At 33.5% G+C, this 21,271-nt stretch overlaps 1 pseudogene across 1 annotated transcript; it reads left to right on the top strand.

Annotated features, from left to right (window-relative positions):
* The first annotated feature begins 2,067 nt into the window (after positions 1–2,067).
* LOC143534779 (outer envelope protein 61-like) lies at positions 2,068–6,757 on the top strand (annotated as a pseudogene). The gene is made up of 10 exons (XR_013135603.1): positions 2,068–2,370; positions 3,335–3,391; positions 3,487–3,615; positions 3,869–3,946; positions 4,032–4,102; positions 4,180–4,229; positions 4,319–4,475; positions 5,190–5,719; positions 6,377–6,520; positions 6,611–6,757. The product of XR_013135603.1 is annotated as an outer envelope protein 61-like (transcript).
* The last annotated feature ends 14,514 nt before the right edge of the window (positions 6,758–21,271 follow it).

Here is a 21,271-nt window from a genome sequence, read left to right as displayed (position 1 = left end):
GCCTAAAATCTTACGACCTTTTGTAAATCAATAATGAGATTTGAGAAGTATGACACTTCGGGTGTCATATGAAAACATTCTTATACTCTTTTATAAGAGTGATGATAAACCACAACTTTGGTTTTATTGTTCAATTCAATACAATCCATATAAATATAACATAACGTATATAATAGAAGGTATGCTTCAATATTATCCTACATGACATTATTACGTGTCACCATATAAAATGAGTTTAACTAATTTATTGAAATAAGATTTTTTTTATCACTTAAAACAAGCATATAGTTTATGTATCAACTTATTACGGTATAACCAACCAATGCTACATCTTAATGTAAATATCTCTAGTCACTCTATTCATTCCTTTAGAGAAATATGCGAACAAAACAGTGGTAAAAATAACCATATAGAATAATAAATACTCATTCAACCAAAAAGGAAAAAGCACAGACATAATTTATCACAGATTATATGAACACTTATCATCACAAATATTATTACACATAAATTATAAATTTTATAGAATATTTTTTGTTAATCACTTTAGCAAATACATATATAGCTTCTGTATTGAGCTAATAAACTATTATACTTTTCTTCTTCAAAACTTATTTGTTTTATAAAAAAACACAATAGATATATAATATAAAAGCATACATCATGAACTAAAGTTACTTATGAACTAAAAATACTACTCAATGATCATGTTTTATATATGATGTTCGAAATTAATAATCACCTTAGAACTTGATTTATTCAATATAATGAAATCACGGTAACAAAACTAAATCAATAATTTTCCATTGTTGAAATATTGAAAGTTTAACTTTTAATAAAGTGTTCAAAAAATATTTAAATTGTTAATATAAAACTTTAATAAAATTAAATGAATATAAAAATATTTGGATGGATAGCAACATGATCATAAAAAGGATGATTTGAATTACATGACGGGAAGAAAAAACTTATTTACCGACTCATACCAAGTTACTGACTATTATTAATTAGTTTATTTTTTAACAGCCAGTTTTTCAGCCCACTGCTAATTCACCGGCGGTTCGCACGAATTTCTACCGTGCTTTATTAGACTGAGTAATTCGTTTAACACACGGAACATATCAGTCTTCTTCAATTACTCTCTAGGCAATTAATTCTAAGAACCAAAATCAAGTTCCAGAAATACAATTATGTTTCATGAAATAAAATCGAAGTTACCTTAAAAGTTAATAACAATCGTTGGCGTGGGGTATTGTCGGATTTTGTTGACAGCCTGTGGTTCACACATCCTTTTATGATCGCTCACTTGATTTGGATAGTACTATGTGTCTTCATAGTTGTATGTAGCGCCACAGGTTTACTGGAACCGGACATACCCATCGGAACATGTAAATATATAAGAACCGGTGTTTCACATGAGTTAAATACTTAGATTTAAATTGGAATAATATAAGAAAGAAAACAAATAACTAAATAATTAGAGATAAGGTTATATATTTCCTGGTCAAAATTCCATCACGATTGAACATGAGGAAACTTGGTTTTTCCTCAAAAATCATTGATAGGGGTGTATTGGGACCAGACAACGATTTGTGTTCTTTGTTTGTTTGCTGGTGAAGCGAGGTGAAACGGGATCAAAGAATAACGAGTAAACTCGTGCTGATAACGTGTTGTGAAACAAGCCTAATAGTCAAACATGTGAGAAAGATGGAGATTTCATTCATTAGGTGTTACTACAATAATATACAATGGAATATATATATAGGGATAGAGAAACTTGGAGAATAAGTCGGTCTATTTTACGTATGATTATTCATAATACATGCAGTAATTTTTTTTTTTTTTTTTTAATTTTCGTTTTTCAGATGTTGATACAAAACAAAACATAGAAGCACAAAGAAAGAGGATCAAAGTCAAGAAACGGCATCTGTCCTCCTCATCGGCCTGGTTTGGCAGGCGCATGCATCATCAATTAATCAATAATAAATAATCATCCATCCCCAATTACACAACCTCAATTCAATTGAAATCGAACATTCCTCCTCTGTCTCTCTCAATTTGGTAACGATGGATCCGGAGATGATGCGGCTCGCTCAAGAGCGGATGAGTCGTATGTCACCTGCCGATTTAGCCAGGATTCAACACCAGATGATGTCCAATCCTGATCTGCTCAGAATGGCCACAGATAGCATGAAGCATATGAACCCTCAGGATTTAAGGTACGCTGCACGACACTTGAACTCTACTACACCTGCACAGATTGGTGAGAAGATGGCCAATGCCACACCTGAAGACCTTGCCGCTATGCCTTCTCGAGTAGATGCACAAATAAGCTATGAATTCAATGCAGCTCAGATGCTCAAAAATCAGGTAATTTAGCCCTTAATTCTTTCAAGTCACAATTAGGCCTGTAAACGAATGGTACGAACATGAACGGGCATGCTCGTCTTTGTTCGTTTAACTTTAATTGAACAAACAATCTAACACGAACGATTAAAAGAATGGAGTTTCTTGCTCCTGTTCGTTCGTTAAGAAAATGAGCATGTTCATGTTCGTTTGTTAATAGTATAAACAAACGGTTCAGGAACGTAAACGAACAACTGTAACTGAACATAGATGAACAAACGTAAATGAGCTTAACTGAGCCTAAAAAGTTAATAAGGCAACAGCAGCCGTACCCATTAAATCCCACCCATAGCCTAAAAAATTAGTAAGAGTAGACTAAATAAATTGTAATGGGTGATATATTAATTTAATAAAACTAGATTAAACTAGCCTAGCTGCCCAACAATTTGAATGAATTCAAAAACAAACATGAACAAGCGTCATAAATGAACGTAACGAATGAATATCAGCGACCAAACATAAACATAACTGGATGAACCACACATTTGCTCATGTTCATTCATTTAACTAAGTGAACATAAATTTCTGTTCATGTTTGTTCGTTTATTAAACAAACTAAAATTAATCAACTTCCTGCCGAACGGTTCATTTACAGGCCTAGTCACAAATATAAGACATGCATACATTAAATCCACAATAACCATGTGTGTGTTTTAAGCCATGTGATTAATGATTTTTAATGTATAAGATAGTGTATTCAAGTTCTGATTTGAAAATTGACTTTATGATTTTTAATGTATAAGATAGTGCATTCAAGTTCTGAATTTGAAAATTGACTTTAAACTGTAAGATACTGCAAGTAGTTATTTAGAAAGCTCTATATTAATCTTGCCATATCTCATTGAATTGATATTAAGTTATTGGTTTGATTTGTTTGTTTTGTAAGAATTTGTGTAGCTAGTGAATGTCTTTGCTTTCATTTTGGCAGGGAAATGAATTTCACAGTCAGGGAAGGTTTAAAGATGCCTTGGAGAAGTACATGCGGGCAAGTGTGGCATTTAAAATTTCCATCTTTGAGGGGCTTTTGTATTTGGAGTTAAAAACTGACTTTCTTTTAATCTCTTGGTTTACATTAATCAGGCAAAAAATAACCTAAAAGGTGTTCCAACAGCTAAAGGTGGAACTCTCCTCTTGGCATGCTCTCTTAATTTGATGTCATGCTACTTGAAAACAGGGCAGTTTGACGAGTGCATTAATGAAGGCACTGAGGTATCACTCAAACTGTACCTTCGTTTTATTTACATATTTAATTTTTACAAAAAATGAAGTATTTACTTTTATTTTTGCTGCAAATTATTGAGTGATTTATTTATCATCATCAGTACAACTGCGCTGAAGGCTAGAAGTGGGAAATATTAAGTTATTTTGTTTTCTTTTAAGAGTTTATGTTAGATATTGGATGAAAGCATCATCGTTTGGAAGCAATAAAATTAATTAACTTAGTGATCTAAAATTGATTCAGGTATTGGCGAGTGATGCAAGAAATGTCAAAGCTCTTTATAGGAGAGGTCAAGCATATAAAAATTTAGGAAAACTGCAAGTGAGTTATTATATCTTATATGTGACTCTTAATTAAGGTTGAAGTATTATGTCTCATACTCTCATTGACTTTGTAAACTTTATAGAAAGCAGTGTCTGACTTGTCGAAAGCACATGAACTTTCTCCGGATGATGAAACTATTGCAGATGTTTTAAGGTACAAGTTTTTATAAACTTGCACACTCATAGTTTCTTCTTCTTTCTTTTCAACTTTTTATTTATTTATTAATATAGGGATGCCAAGGACAAATTAACTAAACAAGGTAATGAGGATGCACCAGGAGGTATTTTAATTTTCCTTCATGTCAAATTTCATATCAACCAAATCACGTCATATGTCGTTTCAGCTAAGAATTTTATGCAATTTCACTAGGAATAAGAATTGAGGAAATTACTGATGAAGTGCCCACTGTATTACCTGAAACGGGCCAAACTTCATCATCACAATCTTCTGAGCAGAATAAGGATTTTGGTAAGCAAGCGAGGAGCACTACTACTGGTGTTCTTAGCGATGACAAGGAATCCATCAGGTTTGTTTTAGAGGTTTATTTATATGCAGACGGCTTGTAATCAAACCTCGTTTAATTTTTACCGAACAAACAATTTAACATGAACAACTAAATGAACAGGGTTTTTTTGTTCGTGTTCGTTTGTTATGAAATTGAACATGTTCGTGTTCGTGTTCGTTTATGTTTGTTTGTTAACAGTATGAGCAAACGGTTCACATATGAGAACGAACAAACATAACCAAACATAGATCAGCGAACATAACTGAAGATTGATGAACCAACATAACTGACCTGAAACCAGTTAAAAGTAATATGAAGAAAAATGTGTTGGGCCTACAAAGTTATTAAAACTAGACTAAGTTGCAATGTGTCTGAAAATTTTAAATGAATGAATAATTAATGAACGTAAGCGAGTGAGCTTAAACAAATGGTAAACTAACAACCATAAATGAACAAACATAGACGAGTTTAAATGAATGAATGCAAACAAACATTTATGAACACAAATGAGTGAACGATACATGTGTTCATGTTCGATGGTTTTACTAAATGAACAAATTATTTTGTTCATGTTTGTTCATTTGTTAAATAAACGAGCATAAACAAACGTCCCACCGAACGATTCATGAACTGTTAACTGAACGTTCGGTTCGTTTACAGGCCCTATCAGCAGGCCACATGATCAACTTCTTTAGGAAAATCCTCTTATTTTATTTTGTATTCATTCTTGAGTAGATCATTTCAGAGCTTTTTGTCTCAAACTGACCCGGAAACCTTATCATCTCTAAGTGGAGGAAAATTCGAAAGCATGTCTCCTGATATGGTGAAAACTGCCTCAAACATGATTAGCAAGATGCCACCTGCAGAATTTCAAAAAATGCTTGAAATGGCATCCGCTTTTAACGGGGGAAATGGGCACCCATTGTTGAATAGGAATAATAATGAGTCGGGAATGCCAAATTTAACGCCTGACATGATTAAATCAGTGACTGATATGATGGGTAAGATGTCACCAGAAGACATGCAAAAGATGTTTGAAATGGCATCAACTTTAAATGGTGGTAGTTCACAATCAAATTGGAGTAAGAGTAATAATAATGGTAATTTAGAAGGGCAGGAAACTCAAAAGGAGTTCAAGACATTATGAAATTAATGATGAGAGTGGTCCTTCTAGAGGCTTTTTGAATTCAAGTGCACCTCAACCAAGCTTCCCTAGTTCTAGCTCGGATATAAGAAGCCAATTGAAGAATCCTGCAATGCGTGAGGTACACTTTGATATTTGTTTTTCATTTGTGTACTCTCAAGATTTTAACTCTCAATTGCTCTCTTTACATATATGTATACGTATATGTATATGTGTGTGTGCCTATATATACTTGCGTGTGTATATGTGTGCCTATATATATGCGTGTCTATATATATATGTGTGTGTGCGTGTGTATGTGAGTGTGTGCCTATACATATATGTATGTTTGTATGTATATATAATGTATGTGTGTGTGTGTGCGTATTTATATATATCGAATTTGCTCTTTTTAGCTTAAAAATACAAGGGGGATACATGCTTACAACCAACCAAGCCAGGTGGTCTATAGTTAGGGGTGACAATTTTAGACACGACCTGAAACATGAAAATAATTAAGTTTTGGGTTGTCATATGTTTGGATCGACTTGATTACCACCCGCCAGCCTGTCACTAGTTCAGATAAATGGGTTAAACGGGCTGTGTTAAGGTTAATATGATTTTAAGTGCGGGCTAGTTAGGTTTCATGAAAATAAAATACGGGTCGTGTTCGGGTTGATCATTTCAACCTGCCAGCCCGACATGATGACATAGTATAAGAATCATTCAACTTTTACATATTGAAAGCTTGCTAGTGGCATTTTATAATTGGATTCAATTTTGATTCATTATTTGCCAGATGATGTCATCAATGATGAAAAATATGAGCCCGGAGATGATGGCAAACATGAGTGAACAATTTGGAGTAAAACTTTCTCGAGAGGATGCAGAAAGAGCTCAACAAGCCATGTCTTCATTGTCACCAGAGAACCTCGATAGACTTGTAATCTCTCAACTTATCCTATTAAAAAAATCAGCAATTTAACAATATATTTTACGTCACCATAATTATGTTTATTTGGCGGTTTTACAGATGAAGTGGGCAGATCGAATACAACGAGTTGGTGAAAAAGCTGTGAAAACAAAGAATTGGCTTCTTGGTCGACAAGGGTTGGTTTTAGCAGTTTGTATGCTCGTTTTCGCAATGTTTCTTCATTGGCTCGGATACATTGGCAGCTAAGTGGTTAACTCGGGGGGTGGAAGAGGATGCACCCGAATGCACAGATTAGGTGGCTATTGTGAGGCGGGGCATGTTTTTGTTCTTGAGATGGAACTTGTAACACCATAAATAGACTTTTTTGCATCTTAGTTTATAAACCGAAACTGAAACGGAAACTGAGCGACTGTTGGGATATGCTTGTAACTTTTGAGAATCATTTGTTTATTGTTTGTGGTTAAGCAATTATATATTTGTTATACATATCCAAGCTGATGTTCTGTTAAAGATTTATTAGTTTTAGATAAACAACATTAAGTGATGGTGCGAAAAACAGACTGTTTTCTCTTAAGAGTTTTTTTTTTTGTGTTTGAATTTCTTGTTTATAATCTCTTCTCTGAGTTAGCGTTCTGTTGTGGCATAGAGAGAAGGTCCGGGTGGTTCTTCCTCTCTTGGCAGCTAGCATCAACACTGCCCAAAGAGGGACCCTGGGCGACGGTGTTCTCCGTGACTGAAGATGATCTGAAAGTGACTTTAAGAGAATGTCCGGCCAGGGGTTGAATGCATCAATAAAATAACAGAGTTAATTGATTTTACATGTCTTGGTATGTTCCTAGTGAAGATTTAAGTGTCATAATCCTTTTATATACTTGTATATTGTGGCTAGTAATCCATACCAACAAATTGACGAATGTCTCTCTTCCACCTCTTAGATGAAAAAACTTAAATCAAAATACTCAATCGCATGACGATACATTTGTATAAACCTTCTACCCCGAGCACACACAATAGAACCGTAGACAGTCAAGTGAAATCCAATCCACAAAATTATTTGATCTATGGACAACATCATTGTGGTAAAGGTCGTAATGCCAGAAGAATTATTATCACAAGGCATAGAGGGGAATGCCATAAGCGTCTATACCGTAAAATAGATTTTTGACGGAATGAAAGACATATATGATAGAATCATAACTATAGAAGACGACCGTATCGACATACATACATTTGTCTCATACATTATGTATAGCGATGATGAGAAGAGATATATTTGTGAAAAGAGGAAGACACTTTATTTTATTTATTTCTTTCAATATTCTTTGATTGCAAAGATGTATTATTAATCATGTAAAACATCGAATAAAATAAATAGAGAAAAGCCGACTATCGGAATCGAACCGATGACAATCGCATTACAAATGTGACTCTGAGCTAAGCAGGCCACATAACATAAAATTCAACATGCATAGGAATTCAACAAACTTTTAGAATTTTTGCTATTAAGAATTTGAATTCTTGGCTCTTCCGTCCATATAATTAGAATATATTAAAGAATGTAACATAAAATAAAAAATAGCTGTTAAATATTATAGTAAATATTATAGAGCATAATGTTTAATTTAGTGTATAGAATTTTTTTTATCACGATTAAAGATTCTAAAAAAAAGGAATCTGTCGTTCAAGTATTCAAAATTTCAGGGTAAAATTAGTGGAAGAGAGACATATATGTAGGGTATGTATCCGCCCATATTGAATTGCGGATATATAAATGATAAAATCGTTTTTGATTGGATCGAATATGAGCCTCCTATAGAAGATAAGCAACAATGATAGTATCTTGTACCTAAACTGGTGGCTCACTTTTAGGGATGTTCACGAGTCGAGCCCGAGTCGAGCCAGGGTGGTTCGAGCTCGGGCTCGAAATTAAATGGGGCAACTTAGCTATGTTCTGGCTTGATTTTGAAGTTAAACGAGCTAAATATCGAGCCAAAGAGTCGAGCCATGACTCGAGCCGAGCCAGGATCGATTTTGGCTCGTTTAAAAAGTGATCCAAATCAGCTCAGGATGTTTCAAATCAACTTTTTATAGCTAGTTTTATTCGAGCTTTTTTCAAGCGAGCCACGAGCCCGAGCTTCTGGCATCGAGATTTTTGAACAGCCCTGCTCACTTTTTCTAAGTAATGGGGAAGAGGACCGAAACATGTCACTGAAAGACTCTACTGAAACAAAGATGAGCTTTCAAGAACGTAGAAGAGGCAGGATGGGCAGTATTGAGACAAAGATGAGCTTTTAAGAACGTAGAAGAGGTAGGATGGGCAGTTGGTCAGATTTAGTATGGATCATACATGGACGGTAGTTGGAGTCAGCGGCTCTCATAGGATTCCCTTATTGGGGATCCCTGGGGAAGAGGATCAAGTTGGTCCTTGCGAACAACTTGATGCACTATCTCCCTTCAATCATTTGAGCGAAATACGGCAAAAGAAAGGAAAATTCATGGACCGACCCCATGCTGGAAATAATGGACCGGTTCGAATAAGTTAACGCAACCGACCGAGCTATGACCCGTACGAGTTACACCTTGAGTAACGAGCATAACGTCCGCTTAAAAATTAGTTAACTGGCATTGACGAATAATTTACGAAATTATTATATATATTAATATAAATAATAATAGCTAAAGTTTATTTATTAGATAAATAAACTGATTCGGACTTTAAATTAAAGTTGGACCGAGTTGAAATTTTGGGCCTGGTTGAAAGTTAATTATGATAAGGGTAAGATTATTATGATAATCTTTTTTGAATCATAACCTAATAGCGCCCTGCTTGCGGTCTGTGCATATAAGGTATACATGTGTGAACCTTCGGATGTGCAAAAGTGAAATTGCACTAATTTTGACGTTATTTTACTAATCTCGTGAAAATAACGTTAAAAGTGGCGGAAGGTTAATCAGGCATCATGTGGTGGCGTTGATAGTCGAAAGACAAGGGTACATGCACCAATCGGACGGTGTCCCGATGGTTGAGTGTTATGTGCCTTAATTCAAGGCTTGATGCAAAACTACTATTAAGCCGGGGGTCTCACCGGAAGCAGCTTCTCTATTCCTACGGGGTAGAGGTAAGGCTGTCTACATCTTACCCTCCTCAGACCCTACCATAGCTTTGCTATTGGTGGGATATACCGAGTATGATGATGGTGATGATGATGATGATGAATCATAACCTAATAATATTAGCCAACGAAATCTTGGAGTAGGGTTTATCATCACAATATTTAAATATTGACATAATAACCTAATTCAGTTTTTGCGTTAAGTGTCATTTTAATATCTGTGGTTTGTTTAATTACCCAACTTTAGTACCGTCTTTGAATTTACTGCAAATGGGTACCTCACTTTTCTAAACTTGCAATTTTAATACTTTTTTTTAACCCCGTCTACTTTTTCCGTTAATTCAAGGCTAAATTAGTAATTTCAATTATTTTATTTATTTACTCTTTTTAGCTAAGTGTCATTTTCATACCCGTGGTTTGTTCAATTATGCAACTTTAGTACCTTTTTTTGAATTTATTATAACTTGATACTTTGATTAGTTTTGGATAGATAGACAAACCAAAAGAGACATTACATATTACATATTACAATTAAAAGATAACTAAATACATGATAGAAGATGAAGAACAACCATGAAAGGTATAACATATTTTAGCCTCTTTTTCTTGATTGCCAATTTACTTCTAGTGGCTCAAGATCCGAATTCATCTTAGCCATTTTTCTTGCATTTACTTTATGCGTATTGATTTTTTTTCATAAGTTCGGGTATGATAATAGTAGCTCTTTAACACAATGGAAACTTCACACCTTTGAACTTGAAGATGAATGACGGTTGACGAATAAGATGGACAAAACAATACATCGTAATTCATTGAACTTGAAGATGAATAATGGTTAGGGTTTGAAGGATCAATGACCGTAGGGGGGGGGGGGGGTTGATCTGTTCATTTAAAGTTAGAGATGATCTTTTAATTGTAATATGTGATGTCTCTCTTGGTTTGCCTGTTTATCCAAAACCAATCAAAGTATCTAGTTGCAATAAATTCAAGAAAATGTACTAAAGTTGCGTAATTGAACAAACCATTATGAAAATGACACTTAGCTAAAAGAGAAAATAAATAAAATAATCAAGTGAGGTACTAAAATTGCAATAAATTAAAATACGGTACTAAAGTTTGCATAATTGGATAAATCACAGGTACTAAAGCGATGCTTAACTCTACAGTTTTATGAATTTGACTCCAAGAAAAGTGGAAGAGGCTAGAAAAACCAAAATCAACTTCGTGACTTCTCTATATGCTACACAGCAGCCTCAAAACAACCGCTGTAGGCCGCCGTTGTACAACCAACGGTCACTGCTTGAATACCCGCCAAGTCGCAGCTAGCCTCACCGCTCGCTGCTGCTGTAGAACACTAACTCAACGCTGCCGCTGTTTTCGTGCACTGCTGTCATCGTACGTTCGTTTTTTCACCTAGATAAGCTTGTTAACTCTCGGTGTCTCAACCGGTTATTCATTAACTGAGGTATTATTTATCTCATCGGTAGTTAATAATATATTGTATATTGTTACTGTGCTCGTATGATTTTGTAATCGAATCCTGTCGGGTTCATTAAAGTGTTGATTACTCGTTTGTATTTCCGCTGCGCATATATTAATTAATTAGATTAATTATTATTTAACATATTTATTGAACCGGGTTTTAATAAATAATTTTTGACTGGTCACCAAACCTATTAGTGGTATCATAGCATTAGTTATAACAATGAGTCAGTTCGGTCTTTTAACAAGAACTAGAACATAAACTTTAAACTTTAATTAATCTTAAAGTTTATGATCTAATTAAATTTAGGGTAACTTTATTTTCGGCCATATTTTTATTTGTTTTACTTGATCAAAAGATTGCCCGATTTATTTTGTGATTGTTAAAAAATATGTAAATCTGGCCCGATCTTGTTTTGTGGTTTTTTATTTATATTTGGTTTTTGGTTTTATGGTTTTGGCAACCTTAATGGTTGAAAGTTGTAATAATTAGGGTTTTTCCTTCATTGTATTTATTTTGTAAATATTGTAATAAACTATAACACCCCAACAATTTAAAACATATATTTAAACCTCTTACGGAAAATAGGCCCATTTTCTTTATTTAACCTTGCATAATAAAGAATATTATCCCAAAAATGTATTAACCACAAGGGTTAGGTTCAAATAAGAAGTTTGATTTTCCTAAGAAGGCTAGGAAGGAGGGTATTTTAGTCTAATACATTAATATCAAAACCCACCTACTTTAATCTCAAAACCCACTTAAATTAATTTCAAAAACCCATTTACATAAAACCCAATTACATCTTCACTCATCTCTTACAACCACCACCACTCCACCACCCACCGCCACCACAACCGTCACCCACCGCCACCACCTCGCCGGGAAAGTCCAAAAAAACACAATGAAAAACACAATGAAAAAAACACAATGGAAAAATACATTATGAAAAAAAAACACAATGATAAAAACATAATAAAAAACACAATTGTATGACAAAATGTAAATAGCACAATAGAAAAATACTATTGTATAACACATTTGTAAAACACAATTCGGTAAAACACAATTTGTAAAAAACCCACTATTTTTTTTTTAATTTTTATATTACAATATGGTACTCATATAAAAGATAAAGACGCTCGTTATTATGGTGAATTTGTTTTTCAATAAAAACATCGTAAAAAAAGTCATGGACGTTTTAAAATGATGGGGGAATTTGGCATGTGCATTGCATGTGGAGAGAGAAAGTCAACAAATGTGTTATTCCTTTTATGCCCTTTACCTTGTGTTCACACTTGATTCCCCATAAACTAATCTCAACCCTCTATATTCAAAATCAATGGACAAGATTACTTCTTATTCTTCCTACTAAAAGTATATTTTCTATTATAACCTAACCCAATAAAACTCAATTAGTTATACATTGTAAGATTACTGTTTAGAAAATTTAGTTATACATTGTAAGATTACTGTTTAGAAAATTTCGCCATGACCCATTTGCAACCAATCTTTATGAAAAGAAAATCTTATGAAAAGAAAACCTGCTTAACAACCAAGACTTTTATAAAACAAACATAACCCATTACCACATCGACATACTAGCGTTTAGTTAAATCAAAAGTTGGAGTTAAACTCCAAGATACCAATAATTAAGTCTAATTGACACCATAAGAATACCTATATATTTAGTGAACAAGCATCACTAAATCCTTCTATCGTTGACCCGCTTCCAAGACTTGATCACTTTCAACAATATTAATCAGAATATTTGTGGATGACTTGTGAGCCCTTTTCTTCTCTCATGTTATCGGCGCAAGCCACCCCACTGTTTCTCACGACTCGTCTACCACGTTCATTGTTCTCGAATGTATCACCTACATGTAAATACCATAAATTAGCTTTTTCTAAGCAAGGAATCATAATAATAATTATGTATCAAGCGTAGAGGAGTTTTCAATGCTCATGACACCCAACAATAGAACGCCAAACCTTAACATCATTATCTCAAATCATGCATCTCGTAAATTTCCCCAAAATCTAAGCCAAGTACCTTTTGTCCATATCTCACATCTATCCCTGCTAATATAGGATCACGAACACTTCAAAGAACATAGGATCACGAACACTTCAAAGAACACCGATATTAGACAAAATCGATCAATACGAATAGTAAGGAAAAACCGTCGCATAAATTATGTTGTGATTCATAAGCAACATATACGATTATTAATAGTCGTTATCACCTCATATCCTCTTAATAAATCATAAATATATACATATATACACATCAGGTTTATAATCATAATCAAATCACATTCAATGGACTCTTTTTAAGTTCCCCATGATTTTATAAATGCTACAAAAATTTATGTTTTTAATCAGTTTTGCGTAGCTGTAGTAATTCAGTACTCCCTCCCTTTTACAGTGAGTATTTCACCTCAAACTAAAATTATTAGTAAAGTAGACTCATAGATCTTTCCGTCGATGTATAATACGCCCCCGAACGTATTATACATATATATTTTGCATATGTATATATAATCCATATTCATAAAAATAATAATAACCAAAAATAATAATAATAACAAATTTTAATATTTGTTTATGTTTTATACATTGCTTTTTAAATATATATGATTTATGTTTGATCAATAGAGATATCAATGAAGTTTGGTTGGCTGGCTCATGAGGTAATTACTAAAACTTTAAATATATATATATATATATATATATATATTTCTATATATATATATAGTTCATATACATATAAAAAATAATAATAACCAAAAATAATAATAATAAAAAACTTTAACCATGCAAAAACCCTTAAAATAATCGAAAAATATATTTTGATCCTAAACACATGTACTAAGCTGAATCAAATACTTTTTTTTGGCCAAAACACGGATTAAGATGTTTAAATCGCGTTTTTACGGTTCAAAAACTCGGTTTGAAACCCTAACCGAAACTCTTTGTTCCAAGGCTGGATGATTGATGTTGCATGCTTGGTTTTGTGATATATGACCTGTAGATATACTAGCTAGAAGGCCAAGAACCCGGGAAAGCGAGAAAAGAGTCGAAACAAACGAAAACCGCAAAGGTATTATCGAAACCCTCGTTATAGGGGCTGCTAGGATTAGATTGTGACGTGATTGTTGTTAGCCTATGAAACTTTTCATGGACATTAGGGACTATATGAATGAATCATTGTTCAAATTTGGTAATTTTTTGATAATTCAAGAATATTTGGCGATTTTATTACGATTTGTTAGCGTTTATTTGGGAAAAAAATATGAAATTTTGTGGAGAACTCAAGTATTGCCTCATATAATCACATGTAAAATTTGGGATCAATTGGAGAACTCTAGCTATAGTTTATGGATTCGCGTTTATTCGAGTTTTAATTGTCGTTTTTGGCTCAAAAAGGTAATTTAGCAACATTTTTAAGTTCTGGAAATTTTATAGGGTATTTTGAAAGTTAGTTGGATCACTCAAAAAATTTATCGGATTTTTCGGAAGTCGTTTGGTATAAACGGATGATTTACTTGCTAAAAATAATATATAAAATGAATTTTTATAAATTAAAGAAACACTAAATAATTCCAAAAATATTGTTATAAAAATATACATATATTAGTTAGTGAGTACATAAATTTTCATAATTTGACGATAACACAGATAATTAGTTGTGCTAAATTGAAAGTTAAACAAATATAATTATGATAAAAACCAGCAATTTTGTAATTAACGAACATGTTGGGATATCAGAACATCAAGAGTAGTCAAAAATCATATTTTTGGGTTAATTGAATAAAACCGAACATTTTCTGAGAAATCCGGACAATTCGGATGAATTATACACGTTTTTCTCCAAACCAAACTATATAAAACGGAAATGAGCCCAGCAGCGAATCCAAACATCTAAACTCTGATTTCTCTTTATAAATTTAATCATTTTATCAACCGACAAGTTTACCCGAGTTTGTGTGATCATACCTGTTTTCAAAACGCGAAAATGACCAACTTGGTCCAGCAAGCGAAACGGTGAAACTGAGCCAAGTTCAATTTTAAACATTAGACACTGAACAACGTCACAATCTAATACCAATGGCATGTTCTGGGTGTGACAACTATACCCAGATTAGATATACAGCCCGGTTTAGTATGGAGACTATAATAATATTAAAATATTTATATTATAATACCGATTATAGGAACCGAGTGATAACAAGCGTAACGAACCGCGAACTGATACTGTGCTGAGTGCACTACAATACAGTAAGTTTCATGACCCCTCTTTTGAAACTGTTTTACGAACTTTTGGGTGAAAAGCATGGTTACATATATTTATCTATTTAGAAATGCACTATCATATGAATTGCCTAAATGCTGACACACGAAAGATCCCCATAGTAATTGATTATGAGCCGTGGAAGGTGAATAGTACTATTGATTATATACATGACTCTATATATGACGAATTCAATTGAGTATGGCGTGAATGCCAAGGTTCTGCTGCAATTGAACAAATTAAACTGAGCATGGCGTGAATGCCAAGATTTTACTGCAATTTAACAAACCAAGTTGAGTATGGCACGCATGCCAAGGTTCTACTGCAACTGAACAAACAAAGTTGAGTATGGCACTTATGCCATGGTTCTATTGCAACTGAACAAACTAAATTGAGTATGGCATGAATGCCACGATTCTACTGTAATTTAACAAACTAAGTTCGGCACTTATGCCAAGGTTCTACTGCAACTAAACAAACTAAATTGATTATGGCATGAATGCCAATAATCTATTGCAATTATACATGACTATATATTGATACATACACACTATGTAGTATTAGACATAGTTACTTGGGACATGTTGGGGGCAGAAGGAGGGCCACAGTGGTTGATTGTGCATGGAAAATGGAGGCACGTAGCATGAACAAACAGTCAAGACTTCACTGTAGCTTCTCATAATTATATCATAAATATACAAACAAATGTACTTCCAAACATACATACATACATACATACATACATACATACATACATACATACATACATACGTGCGTATATACAAACTATGATTATTGTGATTACGCATAACTGATTTCATTGAAACTCGTGAAACACACCAACTATTCATAGTTGACCCATTTTAACATGCTTTTCAGGTGTACATAAAATTGGAGTAGATTGCTTATGTGTTATGTTTTTGGATTGTGATCGATGCTGTGTAAATTGATGCCAGTGTGCAAGGAAAAAGTAAAGCAGTTAACGGACTTATTTTGATTTGTATCACCTAGTTTGTAAATGAAATTAGAACGATGTAATATATTGTTACTTAGTTAATAATGTTTCTTTATAAACAATGTGGTTGATAACAAAGGTGTCTGTTACATTACCGTTTTACGCTTCCGCAAATTGCTAACCAGGGTGTGACAATTCTTGTATGTGAAGTTGTGATATTGTAGTTGGAATTGGAGCTCTTGACGCTGAAGGCCTGTAAGAGGATGGTCTTCTGTGAGATGATGAGGGCTGATGTCTCTATTCTCTTTGTGAGTCTTCATAGGTCTTTTTGATTTCTTCCTTTGATTTTAGCACTAATGACAAATAATTTTCACCCCTTCTACACAAAGTGCTTATCATGCTCACAGTTTCACTATTCATTGTTGATTGGAAATCTTCAAGATCTGGATTTACCATCATTGATTCAGGTGCAGCCTTCTTCAGTTTACTCAGTTCCTCAAATCTTTTCACTTATTCATTATAAAGTTTGAAATACTTCTCATAAATGCCACACCCCAACCTACGGCAGAATATGCCGGGGCGCGACATAATTGTATCATTGCTCAAAAGACACTAAAGTAAATATACGTGTCAATATCTAAATTGTTCATTTCATATTATTCAAGTACGCAAAAGCACAAACGTTGTCTCATGGAAATAAACATTTCAATTAAATAAAAAGAAATAAATAAGTCTTTAATTCATCATGCAACCTAAGGTCAATTATTCCTTAGCTTGTTTCTTCATCCCAAAAAGCTACCCGCGTCATGCGGGAAAATACATAGTTTTTCAACATAAAGTTGAGCAAGTAATCACGGTTTTTGAATACATATAATATAAAAATGACAATTCCTTGCGATAATATGAAATACTACAACTAGCATAACAATAATATAAAAGTTGTCTCTTCAATCGAATCCCATGGATAACGAGCTACTCCGACGGCGTATGATCATACTATTGAGGATGAGGATGAGATACCAACCACCATAACTTAAAAGTAAACACATAGTCACATTTGCACGTACAACTAATTGAGCAATATCATATAACGCAAATAGTGGAATTGTAGTGAAAAATAATTTAACGCATAATGCCCCCAAAATATAAAACGGTAAAAAGGGGGATGTGAATTACTTACCTTTAGTGAGTGGATTAGTGAGGATGAGATAATAATAATAAAAAGTGAGGATGAACACGTTCAAGCCTTCGAGATACGTCAACAAGGATGACCTAATTGTTTAACGATAGTATTAATAAATGAAGAAAAGAATTAATAACGATTTGAGATTCGATGGGATATTATTAGTTTCGATGTTTTTATTGTATTTTAAACGGTTTGGAATATTTGGGAGCCGTTTAGGGTTTAGATTATTTTATTTGTTAATTATTTATTAACTAATTTTATTATTAACATTATATTTATTATTATTATTATTATTATTATTATTATTATTATTATTATAACTACTAGTGTTAATATTATTATTTGGTAATTAATATAAGTGATATATTTTATCCATGCTCATATTTTTATCAAGTAAATAGATTTTAAATAATAACCGATGTTAAGTATTAATAAACATTATATATATGAATGAAACATTAATTATTAAAAAAATATCATATTATTTATGCATAAATATATATAGATAAATATATATAATATATACATTTATAGACAGGAAACTATGACACGAAACCATGGCCAAAATGATACTTACGAGGTTCGGTTTTATTAAAACAAAGTTTATTTAATATTATATTATGATTATAATAAAAATAAAACAAAGGTTTAAGCAAAATAAAATAAAAATGAAAAACCTGGTCCAGGGGGTTCGAACCCGCGCCTGGACAGTTCCAGTGACTTAACTTTCACACACCAACCACCATGCTGGTGTGTTAGTTTGTGAGTTTTACCAGTTCTGAACACATATGAACAGATACAACCCAGTACCCAATTTCAATTACAAACCCTAGATCTTAAATTCGATGATTTGTTTGTTGTTCGTTCAAATTACTTTAGGGTTAATGTTACTTGATTAAAAACTACTTGAAATTGTAATTCAATTACCCAAAACAGTCACGAATAGCTGGAGAAAGACGAACACGCAGGTCCGACGTTAACTTGATATCGGACTTGGTCTGAACAGTTTTGTAAACTGTAATTAGGTTAGGGGTTATTGTCGTGATGATGAGAGGATTGTGTGGTATCGTTTAATTGCATTTTAATCGAGTATTTATAGTGTTACCATGCCCAAATCAGCCGCGGGTTAAGTTTGATTGTGTTGGCTGTCGAATAATATCCATACCTTAATTGGATCATCGGTGGAGTTCGAATTTGGTTAATATACGATTTGGAAAAATCAATTTTTTTGATTAACTTGTTATTTACGGTTCAAGAAACGGAGGGGGGGGGGATATGGTTGTCGGCGACGGGAATAGAGGGGAAAGGAGAAAGGATTTGAATAATTTTTGCAACTTGGCCCTTGAGCTTTGGTTGTGGATGCAAAGCAGGTTAAGGTTTAGTTTAGGGGTTAGTTTGGTAATTCTTTGATAGTTAAAATGCTTTTAAAAGTTAAACGATACTGACACCGAGTGTCGGGATGTGAAAATAAATAATCAATGACCGAAAATATTAATAAGTTATTGATTTTATTAAATAAAATTATTCCGGATAATAATAAAAGTTTTAAACGGGCCGGGTTTTCGATCTGAAATTTTACGAATGTTGCAATAAATCTGTTTCAGTTTTTCTTGTGAGCATTTGCTTATTTCTTCATTGATCATATTTCTGGCTCTCAACAGCCTCTTCAAGATTTCATCTCTGTCTTCTTCAAGGAATGATTCATCACCTTCCTTATGCCTTTGTTTATTGTCATGTTTGGAAACAGAAGATGTTGATGTATTTGATTTTTCTACCTCAAGCCTCTCCCTTTCTTCTTTCTCTCTTCTTTCCTTGGCTTGTTGGTAGTCACCTTTTCTTCATTTTGAAGCTTCTTGGTTATTAAGTTAAATTTTTCTTCAACTTCCTTTCAAGACATGGATTCAACAATATCATAAGGGTATTCATTTTCAACAAGAAATCTTGGTTTCCCTCTGTACTTTCTCAACACCTTCTCTCTCTTCTCTTCATATTCTTTTGCTTTGTTTGCATTTTTGATTCTTTCGTCTTCTGCCTCCTTTGTTGAAATTAACTTTAAAAGATTGTCAAATTGTTCAAAAGTTAATTTGTTCAAGTATGTTGGTTCATAATTCATTCTGATTAGAAAGCTTCTTGGTCCCATTCTGATCTTCCATCCTTTGGATATTTCTTCAATTTCTTTTGCAGGCATAATATGTATATGCTTTGGATCAAATTTACAAGATTTCAGGAATTCAATATGTTTTTCCAATTCTTTATTCTTTTCTCCCTCTTCTCCTTTTTTCCTTACTTTTCTTCTTCACAAGGTACTTCAGACCATCATCATTCAATTGTTTAATCTCTTCAAAGTTCATTCCAAATTTCAACTAGGCAATGATCATTGGATCTTGTCTTTTAAGTTCTTCAAACCTAGCTTTCATATTCTCCATGTGTACTTTTGTCAAGTGAATCTGAGGAGATCTAAGTTCATATTCCTTCTCTTTTTCAGCTTCATCCATAACATCATCATCATCTTCAGGCTCTTATCTGAGGTTCATTATCGTCAGGCTTATCAGCCATTGCTTTATCAGTTTGCACCCTCTTCTCAGCTGGTTACAGTATGATCACACACAAATTCATCACCTGGCCTGAAGTGCCTTAATGGTGATGGATTCAGTTGTTCTTTTTTAGTTTTCTCCATATCACCAGCTTTCTTTGATGTTTTTGTTTGCTCCTTGGCATTTAAATTGTCTTTCTTTTGTCTTTTAGCCATTGGAGTCTCTTCTTTATCTTCATTTAAGTTTATAGAATCAGGTTCAGGTGCTACTTGACTTATTGGAATAGCATCAATTGGCTCATCATTTGATACCTTCTCTTGATTAGTCTTTTCATGAACAGTTTCATTATGACTTAACCTAGCAGAGTCAGATTCATTTTCATCAGTGTCAACAGTTTCATTTGGCCTCTTCCTTTTTGTTGCATAGTATACTACATGCTCAGGCCATTCTCTCTCCTTCAATTTTATTTGTTCAATTGTGTTTTCAATAATAGCTTCTGATTGTTTCCCTACATAATCTTCATCTTAATTTGTAGGTTCATCTTCATTCACATCATCATCTCTTTTATTTTCATCATCAGGATTCTCTTCAAATGCTTTTTTAACAATTGCAAGGGATTGTTCAAGGTTTTTCTTTGCAGCTTCTACATTTTCATCCCTAATTTTCAATTCAATCAGTGTTTCAATTATTTCCTGGGGAATCTCTTCTTCATTTTTCCTTTAAGCCTCTTCCCGTATCTTCATTTGAATCTCAGCCTGTTATTTTCTTATCCTCTCCTCCTCCAGCTCCGTTTCAGAGAGTAATTCATTCACAGATTCCCTCTCATTCAACATTTTCAGTCTTGTTTCAAACTCAACTCTTGCATTAGTACCTGAATCATCAGTAAGAGGAACTGATCACCAGATGTTGGTTTTGGAGCATTTGTGGGCTGATCATCATTTGTCTGTGCAACAACCTTTCCTTTTAACCTTCTCCTCTCCACATCCTCAGGACCTTTTGGTTCTGGGATTTCTTCTTGTTGTGTTTGTGGAGGAACATCAAGCATCAATGATGCCATGCCTTCTAAATCTCTATACAAAGTTTGTTTTTCAGAATCTTTTGCAAGCAAATCTTCCAAATCACCATACAAAATCTCTATAACAGCATCATCATCTACATTTGTATTCACAGTTATAGGCTCATTCTCAATCACAGG

This window comes from Bidens hawaiensis, unplaced genomic scaffold (genome assembly GCF_021521415.1).
Source record: "Bidens hawaiensis isolate Kalapana, Puna unplaced genomic scaffold, B.hawaiensis_p1.1 tig00010343_1, whole genome shotgun sequence".
NCBI classification, from domain to species: Eukaryota; Viridiplantae; Streptophyta; class Magnoliopsida; order Asterales; family Asteraceae; genus Bidens; species Bidens hawaiensis.
This window is presented reverse-complemented; position numbering and strand designations above follow the sequence as displayed.